The sequence below is a fragment of the Larimichthys crocea genome, chromosome XII, assembly GCF_000972845.2.
Source record: "Larimichthys crocea isolate SSNF chromosome XII, L_crocea_2.0, whole genome shotgun sequence".
Lineage (NCBI taxonomy): Eukaryota > Metazoa > Chordata > Actinopteri > Sciaenidae > Larimichthys > Larimichthys crocea.
This window is the reverse complement of record NC_040022.1, coordinates 10,943,482-10,957,080: the sequence shown is the minus strand read 5'-3', so window position 1 is coordinate 10,957,080 and position 13,599 is coordinate 10,943,482. Positions and strand designations below refer to the sequence as shown.

The 13,599-nt window shown below is 41.5% G+C and overlaps 1 protein-coding gene across 2 annotated transcripts in view; it reads left to right on the top strand.

The window, feature by feature from the left end:
* LOC104926829 (thyroid hormone receptor alpha) overlaps nt 1-13,599 on the top strand; it is a 100,409-nt gene that overhangs the window by 35,712 nt on the left and 51,098 nt on the right. For both annotated transcript variants that reach the window (XM_019261701.2, XM_027284844.1), the window contains one exon: nt 1,326-2,508. The gene's annotated coding sequence lies outside the window, so the exon portion shown is untranslated. The remainder of the gene's footprint in view (nt 1-1,325; nt 2,509-13,599) is intronic.

The window sequence follows — 13,599 nt, the reverse complement described above, 5'->3', positions numbered from 1 at the left end:
TCTAAACTATCACACACAACAATAAGTCCGTAACGGCAGACACCAGTTTTTAGAAGACCTACTGAGGCCTCCATAATAAAAACAAAAAATAACACAACTTCTACTACTAGTACTACTAACACATTCAGTGATATAATTCAATTTACAGATCCAAATAAATGAACCTCAGAACTCTTCAGATAACTCTGACAGTCCCAACAGATATCTGGAACACTGACTTAACTTAATCATCTCACCTTCAACAGAAAAGATCTGCAGGATCAATAAAAATGTGCAAAATGGTCCTGGCAAGCTTGACACTTGTTCACAATGCACAATGGGCCCAACAGATAATTATTTTCACACACTTTGGGCCTGCCAACGGTATCACACTGTCTGGTGCTCAGCTCATCTCTCTCTCCAGCCGTCGCCAAGAAAACAATTCTCTTAAACTGGAAGTTAGAAGAACGAATACAAATTTGACATTAGTCAGAATACATATGTATGGAAACAATTACAGCTTAGAACAACATCCCAGTCTTTAAGGGAAGTTGGTGCTGCACACATTCCTACACACACCACATTATAATAAAACACATACACCAGCCTGGATACACTCCCGTGGCATATTGTACTCATAGTCACACACTTACACCTCTGCAGTCACACATACCCACCCCCACAACACACACACCCACACAGATTCATATCCATACTTTGCTTTAAGATATTGTTGCTGCTTCCTGTTCTTTGTTTTGTTTTGTGTAACTACATATACATAAATGATGGGGGTGGGCCTGGACTGTGTTGGCTGGTGGGGGGTAATAGCAGTAAAAAATAAGGGAATAAAAAAACAAAACAAAGGAATAATACACAAAGAATGCCCCCCCCCCCCTTTTAAATCTCCATATATTTGTTTAAAAAAAAAAGATTGGGCAGATCAGGAAGTTATAGAGTCACAGGGGTTAGGGACTGAGTTCCTGGAACAACAAACTAAGGCCTCATTTTCTCATTGTCTCATTTTCGAGGACTGAAGAGTAAAAACCAAATTCTCTGTGCTCATGCTGTGAAAAACTTGGAATTTGTCATGGACGGCAAATAGTAAATAAATATCTAATATGTTGGCTTTCTGTCCCAGATGTGGTGTTCGATTGTCCACTGCGACAAATGGCAATTGGCATTCCCAAACATATCCGACACACTGTGTGTCCGATCGGGCCGACGCCACGTAGTCTGGCCCTGTTACCATAAAAGTCTCAAATGGAACCTGTGACAAGACACACTCTTGATAAAGTCCAATAATAATAGTCATATTCTCACCTGTCTTTATGTTCCATCTTCCACAGGTGGAGCCCCTGAAGAAACATCCGTGTGCATGTTAAGAGGCAGAGCCGGTGGACACTGGGAAACCACCAGCATTCTTTCAGGAGATAGAAGAATATACTCAACACAGTTTTACCTCCCACCATCCTGTCCTCCACCTCTGATCCAATCAGAGAAACCTCTTCTGCTTTCTACCTCCCAGAGACCCTGAAAAGGAAAAAAAACTATTTATTATCTGTTCTCAGTTTCTTCTCTTCGTGCAACATTTCTCCATTTACCTCAGGGAATTTCTCCCACTGCCTACCTCCTCCACCGAATTAGCCAACCAAGTGACTGGAACACAGAGCAAAGACACACCTGTGACCTCTCGCTGCTGTTACCGTGACAACCTGTATTGCCTCTCAAGCTCTCCTCACTGCAACCGTGACGACCAGCAATGACCTTGGACCTCTTACCAACTGCCAGCTCAGACCCGCTCACTGACTAAATAGAACGGATCCACACTCGTAGCCTGGAATTCGGGGTCCTTATTACTGGAAGGAAAGGCAACACGTTGCCAGAAAGGTAGCTACACACACTCACAATAGCCTCACCTTTCTAAACAATATACCTGGCAGGGAACTATATACCTCAGCAGACAGCTTCTAGATAGATACGCAACACAAGGCAACTTTTCAGCAACAACGTTCACTATCCCGGTGCTTCAGTCCAACCCAGTAGGTTACACATGCTCACTAGCCCAGTGCTTCAATCCACCCAGAAGACGACTCACTGCAGCATCTTCCGTTTGCCTTAGAGGCGGGAGTATAGCAACAGTAGCCAGGGAGGCCTCCAGAGAAGCAGAGAGAGAGAGAGACGGAGTGAGAGACTCAGAAGTATAAGCCTGGCAAGCAACTTCATTTCATTTGCTTCTCAGCAAAGTCACATCACAGCCAACTTCACCGTCTAAGCAGTAGCATTAAGAGACAGTGATTGCCCAAGAGGCCGTTGGAGATCGCAGCAGAGACATAGACGTTCATCCTGCTTCCTCTTCACAAGTAGAGCTACCCACGGAGCAGGAGAAGTTTCCGGGAACCTCATCAACTTTTCTCACTCTGGCAGCAAGCCACAAAGAACTTCTGGCTGATTTAACTCTGTAGAAGATCCATATTGTGTGACGGCAAAGAGAAAAGACGAGAAAGAAATCATTGAGAGAAGAATGCAGCGGTGAGTTCCCCTTTTTGTCATTCTCTGCGCTTGTTCTCTGCAGCATGCTTCGTCCTCCGTGTCTTGGCGCTCAGTTTAATTGTATACGAGCGAATAAAAGAAAAACACTTTGATAGTTTTCATTTCTTATCTTTTCATTTGTTCATGTCACTAACTGACATTTAAATGGCATTTCTGCCTTATTAGATGATCCGGAGTGGAGACAGACAGGAGATTAAGAGAGATGGGAAAAGCGCTTTGCAGTAAAGGTCATCCAGTGAATTTGAACTCTCCTACAATAACATATATCTTGGCAAAGAAAGCTCACACAGAAGGGCTTTTGCTGGAAATACAAGAATGTGAGACATCTGAAGCCTGAAACAAGCCAAACTGAGTGACACATGAACGCATCAATCAATTTTCTCCATTTTTAACACTTCACTTTGTAGCATGTTGGCGGTAAACAAGGTTTTATCCAACAACTGCTGAGTCATATCGCACATTCATGGCTCCTGGTTTTACTTCTTATGTGAAATGAAAACTCATATTGTGAGCTTTCGTGTTCTTTGTTATTACAAGGTCTAATATATATTGTGCAAAACCACCATATAATATTCAGTACAGGAAGACAGTGGCTGAGTTGCAGAAGACAGAGGCTGTGACCGATCAGGTTGGTCATGACTCATGGCTATTGTGTGAAAAAGGCTCTCAGGAGAAAAGAGGTGAAGAAGAAGAATTGCAGTAGAAGGCCTTGTGCTCTGATGAGAATGTAATGTGTCAGCTCAGACGCTAAGTGGTGTGTGTGGAGGGAGGCGGTGCACGGCAGCTTGTAATCACTCATCTCCTCTGAAGACACTGATGACTGTAGCTTCGAGCAGGCAGAGGTACCGAGCGCTGATTGTGAACTGGTATTGGTTCCTGATTAATTTGTAATGTCTGTAGCAGTCAGTGGTGTTATTGGTGTTTGAACTATTGAACTCTTCCTTCTACTTTATGGTGTTTTCAATTACATAATGTCTGACCAAAAGTCAACAAATGACACAGCACCAAAGTTATGAACTCTAATAATAACACTGCCAGTATAAAACTAAAAAAACGATGTCGCTTTAGCTGCTGCTGCTGGCTGTGACGGTCTCCAATGTACGATTTAGTGGGTGTGTTGGCAGAATATGGTAGAAATTAATACAATATTCATAAGTATGTTTTCATTTGTGAATAAGAATGATGTTTTCGTCACCTTAGAATGAGTCTTTTATATCTGCAGAGGGAGCAGGTCATGTCTCTACAGAAAACAAACTCTGGCTCTACAGAGTATCTTTAGTGTTTTACGAGGCCACAGTGTTTTCTCCATGTTTGAAAGACAAGGGTGAGGCGAGGGGTATTAGGTTGGTTGTGATTTAACCTCACTGCTAGATGCCACTAAGTCCTACAGACTGGTCCTTTAAGTCTGATATATTATCCTCTTTTGAAGCAACTAATTATTTGAGTGCACGTATTGATTCACGACTCTCAACACATTCTCCACTGTCTGAACTAAAAGCTAGACAGCCAGTCACCAGGATAAACCTCAACCACTAACTCTCTCTCACACACACAGTGGATGATAATTAAAAGTATTCTATGATCAATGGGCTCAGAAAATAATATGAAGAGCATGTTGAGCGTAGATCTACACATAGTTATATTTGATTCCCATTAAAGTAAGAAGTGTCAACACGAGTTCCAATAGAAGACATTATTAATAAATATTGGAACTGATACCCGTTAGTGATCAAACCTAAACTACCCAGAAGAACACATTAGTTATTGAGAGCTTTGGGGGTTTATTGCTTCACTGCTCAAGTTCACTGCTGATAGACATTTCTTTTAATACTGATTTTGATGGAGCGCTGAACAAAGCACGGCTTGTGGCTCTATGGATGGCAACATCAGTCGATTGGTTAAACACATCCAGGTCTGGACTGAAAAACTACTGGATGTATTGCCATGAAACTTTGTGCAGATATTCATGTATCTTAGGGGATGAATCTTAATGACTTTGGTTATCACAAGGTTGAATAAACATTGGATGGATTCCCATGAACAGACACAGAGGTACAGGAATCACTTTGGTAATCCCCCGAGCGCCATCATTAGGTCAAAATATTAATTCAATCAATTCTTACCTGCAAAACACTGTGAGCATGTTACTGTGCTGAAGTAGTTTCACAGAGCTGCTGTCTGTCTGTGGATTCTTAGTCTGTACCAATCTATGATAGTTGTGTTTTTATTTGTGATATTCAGAAGCTGAATATATAATTGATTCAGGTAATTATGAATGGGTTATGCGCTGACCTGGTTTGCTGTTGTCATGTGAAACCCTCATAACTGCCCATCTAATGGACCTCCATGTTGCAGCAGCAGTGGGAGAATCACATGGACGGAGCTGTTACTATTCTGCCATCTGTCATTTATGGAATCCATTTCAAATCTGATTGGCTCATGCACCAAAACAAGGGAGATGTGGACATGAGCTGTCCGTCCAATGAGAACATCAGAGCACCCACAGAGAGAAAACACAGGGCTGGATTTCCTTTCATAATCTTCACATTATGATCTGTGTTCAATTACTTTAAATGTGGGACAGCTGTGCTCACTCATAATATGCACAGCACCGCTGCTGCATATTAACGGCACTCTTTGAAACACACTGTAATATATACAGGACTTTGGTAATGTGGCCACTCTGTTCCTTGTTTGACAAAGTGGGAGGACGAGCATGAAGGGAAATGGAGATACTACAAAGAGAGACAGATGTGGGAGGCAGACAATGGGGAAGACAACGAATGATGCCGGAGGGAGGACGCGATGACACAAAGACGGATGTGACTTCACCAATGAAATGTGCACGACTCACCTCAGACACCCTCTGTCCTGAGCCACACATGCATTAACCTCCATCATTGATAGTCTCCTCACATCAAAGCGCCATAACTTGTTCCCGCCCCGTGCTTCGTGTTGCCACGGCAACGCACTCCCTTCCCCAGCCACCTGTAGCTCAGATACGTCGTGATGTACGGAATGCAGAGCCCGCATCAGCCAATCAGATCGACGGCTTGTTTGTGTGCCAATATATACACGTGTGTGTGAGTGTGTGTGTGGCCCTGTGGTCCATCCGTGTTTTGGATGCACTGATCTACTTGGACCAATCAGGCGGCTCGGCGGTGTGTGTGGCCACCTATGTCGCTAAGTGGTCCAGTTGTTCTGCTGCCGCTCTAAAGGGCACACAGGGATGAAGCTGGATGAGACCTCATTATCGTGCATGTGTGTGTGTCTGCGTGTTACACGTGTGTGTACATGAAATTGGGGCATTGAATGAGTCATCATTAGGCTCATGCTGAATGTGAGTGTGTGGACACACATCTGCCCACTGGAGAGGGTGAAAAACACAGAACACAAACAGTGCAGAGTACCTCAGTGTTGTATGTGTGTGTGTGTGTCTGTGTGTATGTGTGTGTAGGTATGTCAAATTAAGTGTGACAGATGCTTCATCTCCAACTTCATCACTGATACTGGCAGCAATTAGATGGAAAAAAGTTCTGAAGACATGTCTGTTGTTTTCATGACAGTAATAAGAACCAAAGCTCTGCTATAACCATTTCTGTGTTATGGAGATGGAGCGCAGTGTTCCATCCTTTCTCCTCTGGCAGTATAATCATTGTTTTCCTGCTGAAGGCTCCATTCATGGGCTGTCTTTCTCAATGCGAAATGAGAAAACAGATGGCACAATCCAGCAGCATTAAGACTGGAGCTAGTTTGGCTCAGTTCAAAGTGGGAAAAGTCCATCGAGCGGCAGTGTCTTAAAAAGGACACAGTGAGCATCACAGGGAGGTTGATGAGTTTGTTTGCATCATCAACAAAAGTGCTCTGCAAAGCATAATATCAAGAATTATTTTCAGCGTATGTCCCCCTAAAACTACAAACTACATGTTCATCATGAGGCTGTGAAGATGCTGGTGGGCAGACGTTTTGTCTTTGAAGGGGCCAGATTAGCCTATATGCTAAAACATGCAAATGTTCTCTTGACTCCATACTTAAAGGAATCATTTAGCATTTTAGGAAATGTGCTTATTTGCTGGGAGTCAGATTAGAAGATTGTTATCGTTCTCATGAAGTGAGCGCCAGCAGCCATAGCTCAGCTAAGACTCCAGGAAGTCCATGCTACAGGCCAGGAAATATTCCAGCACATGAACTCCCAGTTGTTTTTTTTAAACTTTAGCTTTTGTGCAGCTTTAATAAAAACAAAAGATGTAACGTGTTACTCAGTGAGCTTTAGAGGTACCGGTAGGCAGATCTGTTAGACAGAGCCAAGCTAGCTGTTCCCCTCCTAGATGCTATGCTAAGCTAACGCAGTTTAAGAGTTTGATAAGAAATTAAAGTGCCATCGCATCTGACAGGCGTTTCAAATGAACCTCCTGCATATGTATTTGATTTCATATCCATGGGCACCTGGTTATGTTTTCACTGGTGGAGCCAACTTGGAAAGATACATTATCTGCAGGAGGTCTGGCGGTCAAAAAATGTGTTGAAACTGCATTCCTGCACCACCTAACCTCAAGAAACTACACCCAAATAATAAAATGAACATCATTCAAAATATGAAGTGCCATGTGTGCTGACTCTGATTCAGCTCTGTGTTTCCCACAGTGAGGGTGGACCCTCGGGTCTGTGGTGCACTATTGGAGCAAAACTAAGAGGCTGGATCTACGAAGAACTTTGTGCTCTTGTAAACACTTTGGGTGTATAGATAAGAATAGTGATGACACAGCAAAACAAAAGATGGTAAACCAGTCAGAGGTCGCAAATCCTTTTCTTTAGAACATTATGCGTATTCTGGATGAGGAGGGCATTAACATTATGTACCATGGTGTGTTTAAAATGACGTGCTGTCTCAGATGCAGCCAGGAATGTTCCTCTGTGTGTGTGTGTGTGTGTGTGTGTGTGTGTGCAGATTGACACTGATTGACAGCCAAAGCAAACACCATCACTGACCGACTGCACCACCTCAGAGGATGGTCTAATATGTGGACCAAAAATAGACGCGTGCTCACTGATACAGACTGTTCAAATAAAATCACCTGACTGTACAGTGATGAGACAAAGTGTGGGCAGTTAAACCGCAGCTGTTTCCTCTTAATTGAATAATGCAGCTTCTTGTTGTCTGTTGATGTTATGTTTCGTTTCCTTGGGTTGTACCTCCATGATGATGCGAGCTTCATTATCTGTGTAATTGGTGGTGGCACACAGGGAATTTGGAATCTTTTTAATTGGCACACCCTCGCCTGTCCGTACCTCCCTCGCTCTTATTTCTTGATTGGAACATCTCTGTTAAAACATTCATGATATTGCTTTGCTTCAAAACACCCAGCTTCATAAGAAAGTTTGTTTTTTTGGTTTGTGCTTCTCTGCAAAAAGAAATCAAAGGCAGGTTTTCTGCAACACTTGATCATTGGACCGTGCAAACAAAACGTGATTTATTCAGTGGGTTTCTGCATCAAACTATACATAATGCAGAAAAGGACATGTAGTTCTTCAAGTGAGCCATTTCATTTAGTCAGGTCCATATCACCACTACTAGGGTCAAAACAATACACTCTTACAGTAAGCTCATCATTTATTTTATCTTTGCAAAATGGATGTTTGGGAATTTGTGGCTCAAAACATATAAAAATCTGCCTGTGATTTTAATTCATACTTTTCTGAAGATTAAATTTAATGAAGCCATACCCAAGGTCGAGATTAAATTTTTATCAGCACGTAGCCCATGGAATGCACCATTATTCCATTATCTTTGTGTTGTTTTTTTATATTCATAACTCAATTTTTTTACTTTTAAGAAAACGGACACAGCTCGCAGTAGAGTCAATTAATTATTGATTAATCCTGATATTACAGTTTCACTATCGCCTTTTAACAGTATGCAGTAATATGGATTATATAAAATATTCAGTTTTATTGTCTTCCCTCTTTGAATCATAATAGATTTAATGTTTCTGTCACTAATGAACATTAGCTTTATCTGAATAGGTATCTTTTTCCACATCAAGTCCAGAGACGACATCTTCATTGAATCTGGACTCGTCCACTCCAGGACAACAGACAACAGTCTTGGGACCTACCTGCTCGAGACCTTTACCCTTACCTGTGCCATGCTCTTTCCATTTCTTAATGCTCGATTTAACTGGACTCTAAGGGACGTTCAGTGACTTGGAAATGTTCTTGTATCCATCCCCTGACTTTACTTCACTCTCAGATTTTCATGGAGTTGCTTAGAGTGTTCCTTTGTCTTCATTTGACTATGAGTCACACACGTTTGACCCCGATGCAGCTGTATTTACTGCAATCAAAAGAGACCACTTGACTACACACCAGTGGTTTCCATTTAATTCATTATGTGAATTCTAAACTGGCTCCAAAGTGTCATTAGCCATCCGAGCTAGCACCAGCCAGTAGGAACAACTCCTGCAGCTACTTCTCTATTGTCTCTCTAGTGTTTTGTTTACTTCCCCCTGTAAGTTTGTTCACCGTTTTTGTTCAATACAAACTTATTAAAGACAGAAAATAAAGCTCTCCGAGCTAACAAGCTTGCTTAACACAGTTCATTCAGAAGACGTATTCATTAGAGTTTTTTATTCCAACATAGAAGGTTCATTAAAAGATGCAGCACAGCTACAAACCTACAATAGCTTCGGCTCGTGTTCCCCTCAAAGGTCAGCTCTGTGTAGACATCCTGCTAGGCGCGACTTTGCTGCTGACCTCTCTGCAGAACATTCAGGCAGATTAATTAAGCCTCCTCCAGCAGATCTTCTTGTTGTGGCACTTCTGTTTTTCCCAGTTGTTCTTTTACTGAACTTAGAGAACAGGGAAAAAATAGCAGCGAGGTCTGCACAGTACAAAGTTTTAATCTTTGAGTCTTTTAATAATCCCTGGGTGGACTGTCAGTAACACATATTGCAGGATAAATAAGGATGAAGACTCTGTAGCAAAGCCTGCAACAACATAAAACAATAAATAATCCAATTTAGATGCTGAGAAGCTTTTAGTATTGTGCTGCTGTATATTGCTGCAGTGCACCTCTGGGTGGAGGTCATTGTCTTTAATCAAAGCTGGATCTGCTACCATCTTTTTTTCTCCAAACATCCAATATCTTGTTGGAGATAAGGTGAGAGAAGGTGATATTTTTTCTGCTTTGGAAGTCTCTTGAAAGAAATATTTTATCTTATCTCGTCTACCTGCCAATCTAGTAACTAGAACTCAAAATGTAATAAGTTTTCTATCAAAAAATAACAGATTTAAAATCATTTTAATGCCAGACGGATGTGTAATCAGCTGAATGGTGTCTATTCTGTCCAACCTGCGCCCCGTATACCTTTTTGTTATCAGCGCTCAGTTCAAACGCCAGCATCCGTGATCGTATGTTGATGCACATGGCATGATGGGACAACCTACACACTTGTGAAGCCACCATTAATGCTGAATGATAAAGGATTTGGCGCAACAAGTGGATGAAATCTTTTTCAGGGACGTCTCTGTTTATTTCATCAAGACAATGTCAAACCACATTCTGCACCTATTCCACCAGCATGGCTCTGTAGTAAAATAAATGTTTTTGGTGCATTATAAAATAGGAAATACAGCAGAAGAGACCCCAAACTGTTGAACAGCTGAAATACTACATTAAGCAAGAACGGGAAAACATTCCACTTTCAAGATTACAGCAAAGACTCCTTTGTATGCAGACGATTATAGAGTGTTTACTAAAGAGCTGATGAACACAGTGGTACACATGAAACTGTCCAACTTTTTTCAGATATGTTGCTGGCATCAAATTGAAGTTTCAACATCTGATACGTTGCCAACTTTTTTGGATAATCATATTATTTTGGATAAAATATTATTATTATTATTATTATTATTATTATTATTATTATTAGCCCATTATTAGCCTAAAGACACGCCAGAACCCTTGCAGTAATAGAAACTCAGAAGCCTCAGTAATAAAAAATGGATTTTTCAAATATTAAATGTAACTATATATAAATACTATACTCCACGTCTCCCATCATTCAGGCTCATACAGAGACAAATGTGCTGGTCATATGTGCTGTAAATCAGTGAGAAACCCATCCAGGATTTGACTTGAATCTGGGAAGCAGTAACTATGTACATCATTGCTAATCTTGTTATCAGGGATGTCCTGAGCTAATCTGCAGACTCTGTGTCAGCTCAGTTCTCTAACTGATTAGTATTGGCTGAATGCAGTAAAGCCAGATATAACAAGTCCATTTCCAAACTTTTGTTTCCTGCACTCCAGGTGTAACAGATATCATTAGTGGCCCATCATGCTCCATTCCAACACCTGAACATGTTTTTTAAGGCATAGCATTGCAAGCTATTGAACTGTGGAGCAGCACGGATATAGCAGTGTCAGTTCAGTCAGACGTACAGTTAAATTCAGTGGAAAACACTCCGCTCTTTGAAGGAGCTTGAAGAATCCGAGCACTGACAAGGATACTTGAATGGATGTGATTGGATGATATTAGCCAATGATATTGACCATGAATGTTACAGCTGAGAACAAGATAGTGTCAACAACCAGAGCAAAGGTTTTAATATAAGTTTGTGAGGCATTTTATGTATTCATTTTATTTTTTTATTGGTGTTGGTTGAACAGGTTGTAACGTGACTTAGAGTTGTAGCCCCCCCATGTCTTTTTCAGTTGCACATCCTGTGGACTGGTTTCTATCTCGAGGACAAAGAACGACACTCACTCACAACTACGAGTGTGACCATGAGCAAGCCGACTGCAGCTCATTGAATGCCCAAAGGTGTCATTAAGTTGTATTAACAATGGTTGTTTGAGTGTTACATAGAGAACCTTCAAAAGAAAAGATTCTAAAAGCTGTAAACCTTGAGCCAGAGCCTTCTATAGATGGATAGTGCGTATGTAAGTAGGTAGGTATAGATAATGACCGCACTCTCAGCCACTTATCTTATCATCCTCCGGATAAAAACGGGCGGCCAGGCTGCAGACGCTGTTACAGCATGTTCCGTACATTCAGTTCAGAGTCGTTCATGTTTATAATTCATACATCATGAGGGATCGTGTAAAGCCATGGAATGTGTTGTTGACTCTCTGCTAACCTGCCCGTCTGTGAAGTCATGCGCAACACCGTCACGATTCGGCTTGTTAAGGGTAAAGGACATAAAACCTACTCTGTGACATGAAGTTCTTTTTTATCACCAGGAGCTCAGATCATTAAAACAGAAAGACATGAAGCAGACTACGACAGGAAAAGGGCTGTGTATGCTAATGAACAGACTACTCTTGAAATAAGAAACCAGAACTTCAACCAGAACTATCTAACCAAAAACAAAACAGAATCTCTGAATCAAGCCGCAGAGAGACGGACGTGGGGAAGTTGTGTGTGTGCAATCAGTAATTGAGGTGGTTACTTCGATTCAAGGCAACTCAAAGATTAGAGAGAAAAGTTGACAGGTTGGACAAGCTTTAATAAGTTTAGTTCACCAAATTGCATCCTCTGGATTGGATCAATCAGGATCTCTAACTCATCAGGCGGGAAGTGGAAGGCCACGTCTTACCAGCTGAAGGGTTACATATGGAACGGGTGTCAGCTGCAGCAGCATACATAAAACATACTCTTTGCGTGAACACTGGGAATACACATGCATAGATACATGGACAGTACACATAGTCTGTCTTTAATTGACAGTTTTGCATCACTGTTACTCTACTTTGGTCTCATTATGTGTCTCACCTTCCTTCACTGTGGGCGTCTCTTTCTCTTCTGCCAACTTTTCCTGTCTGCTGTACTCTGGCCTGCCTAGCAGGCGCGTTGAGTGAAACTTGGACGGATATGTAGTCCTCGGCATGCTTGTTTCCAGTGTGTCAGTATGATCTGAGGCCATGCTGTCAGTCGTCCCCCTATAGAGATATTTCCCTGGAATTCATCCTAAAATCAACTCCATTCTTTTTGACAATAAGAAGTCGGTATTGCGCAGACAGGGTAACACAAGGAATAAGACCCCGAATGTAAACAGCGGAGGCAGAGCTGCAATATAGTTCAATGCTTTATTGGACAAATCAAAGTTTAAAAAAAGTTTCCTGGATGGCGAGGCGAGTAAAGGTCAAAACCAGTGCGGAGGATTTCAGAATGAAAAACAGGAAACAATGAAAGAATGACATGAAACAAAGAAAAACAGAAACGTCCTATCACTTTGCTCAAAGACATTCCCTACAGAGGAGATGAGATGAACATTGAAACAAAGCACAAAGCAAACAGAGGACACAGACGCAGGGCACAGTTGAGAAGTGACCCAGATTTTTGGATAAATTTAGTTTCTGTAATACAGTAAGCAAAATTCTTTGTCCTTACTGTTGTGCCCCTTGTTTAGCTTTCTGTTCTCGCATGGCAAATCTGCAGTTTACAGCAATAATTCATCTATCCATCTAATTTCTAGCTTACTTTTTGTAATTGCAAGCAGTATGTTTCACTTTTAGTGTTGCAAGAGGAATGTTTTTTGGAGGATGAGGACTAACTTACACCGTTTCAGGTAATGTTTGCTACAGTTTGTACAGTGTTAAAGTGTCACATTTCTCTACAGAATATGGCAGATATGGAATCTAGTGCAGACATGTTAAACTCTCAGCCCGCAAGATCATTTCTTATGCCCTGCGAGATCATTTTATACGTCTGTTATTAATGGCCCGCCGGTAAATTGCACTCCCACCGCTAATACTACAAATCCCACCATGCACTGCAACAGCTGCCAGCCGCCATACTGTAGGACAGGGGTCGGCAATTAGCGGCCCGTGGGCCAAGACTGGCCCGCCATCAATTATATCTGGCCCGCTAGATGACGTTGATTTATTTTAAAATATATATATATTAGTGCTGTCAAAATTAACACGTTAATTTTGTCGATTAATTTTAAAGAATTAACGCGTTAAAAAAAATTAACGCAATTAACGTGGTTTTGTTTACTTCCGGTGGCGGCCGCCATTTTGGATGTGGCAAAGTAGAGCTTTGTTTCCCAGATATATTAGTGTGT